Source organism: Eurytemora carolleeae, unplaced genomic scaffold, assembly GCF_000591075.1.
Source record: "Eurytemora carolleeae unplaced genomic scaffold, Eaff_2.0 scaffold391, whole genome shotgun sequence".
Lineage (NCBI taxonomy): Eukaryota > Metazoa > Arthropoda > Copepoda > Calanoida > Temoridae > Eurytemora > Eurytemora carolleeae.
In genome coordinates this window covers 230096-231826 of record NW_019396370.1, presented here as the reverse complement: position 1 = coordinate 231826, position 1731 = coordinate 230096, and positions in this window count along the sequence as shown.

Sequence of the window (1731 nt, the reverse complement as noted above, 5' to 3'; positions counted from 1 at the left end):
CAGGGTGTTTCTATAAAGTTTCCTCCGAACATATGTACACTCTACAGGGTGTTTCTATAAAGTTTCCTCCGAATACATGTACACTCTGCAGGGTGTTTCTATAAAGTTTCCTCCGAATATATGTACACTCTACAGGGTGTTTCTATAAAGTTTCCTCCGAATATATTTACACTCTAAAGGGTGTTTCTATAAAAGTGTTCACCAGGTTTTCAATGATAATTTTCTTTCCTAATATACAGGATATATTATAATGTTTTTTTTTTCTGATTTACAGGGTGTCTTTCAGAGTTTCTTCAGATTTATTTGGTGTAACTGAAAAGTTGTATTCTGATGTATAAATAAGTACCATAGTGATTGGCGATATTATTATTGAAGCTTTCTCTGAACATATATGTACAGGATATAGGTTTCTCCAGATGTACTGTCACATACATTTTACTAGAAGGATATTGTTCATTTGGTGTACCGTCCCGTTTCCCTCATATCTTCGGTATATTTAGTGTACAGTTTGCTCTAGCAGGTTCAACCTTGATATGAACCAGAGTTCCCGGTGCTGGGTGTCTCAAATAAAGTTTTCTCTTAGGTTCTGATTTACTGCAGGGTGTCTCTGATAAATGTTTCTCCCGGAGGTTTCCAAAATAAATTTTCTTCTGTATTTTCCTTTAAGAAACAATTTCATCGGCTTTTATAAATATAAAACCGGGAATTCTTTTTTTATCCTGCTATTATCTGATATTAAATGATTATTATCTGGAGAAAATATCCTGCTATTTTCTGATATTAAATGGCTATTATCTAGAGAAATTATCCTGCTATTATCTGATATCAAATGATTATTATCTAGAGAAATTTATCCAGCTATTATCTGATATTAAATGATTAATATCTAGAATAGAGAAATTATCCTGTTATTATCTTACGTTAAATGAGTATTATCTAGCATTGAGAAATTATCCTGATATTAAATGCCTATTATCTAGATTTGAGAAAGTATCCTGCTTTTATCTGATATTATATGATTTTTATCTAGAAAAATTATCCAGCTATTTTCTGATATTAAATCATTATTATCTAGAGAAAATATCCTGCTATTATCTGATATTAAATGGCTATTATCTAGAATTGAAAATTTATCCTGCTTTTATCTGATATTATATGATTTTTATCTAGAAAAATTATCCAGCTATTTTCTGATATTAAATGATTATTATCTAGAGAAAATATCCTGCTATTATTTGATATTAAATGATTAATATCTAGAGAAATTATCCTGCTATTATCTGATATTAAATGGCTATTATCTAGAAAAATTATCCTGCTATTATCTGATATTATTATCCTGCTATTAGCTGATATTAAATGGTTTTTATCTAGAGAAATTATCCTGCTATTATCTGATATTATCTAGAAAAATTTATCCAGCTATTATCTGATATTAAATGATAACTGTGCTAGAATTGAGAAATTATTGTTAGATCTGTTAATAATTATATACACAATACTACATACAGGATATATTCTTTAACTCTAGCAGACAACTTCGGAATACATAAAAAAAAAAAAATTTAAAAAAATGCAATTTTCGCTGTCAAATTTCAATTTTTATCTTTGTCATTTTTTGATTAAAAATTTTTGTTATTTTTTTCCAATTTCCCTAAGCGTGACTGCAAATTAACCCCTACTTTACGTTCAGGGGAAATTGTTAAATGTTTGTGTTTATACAGTTTCCTC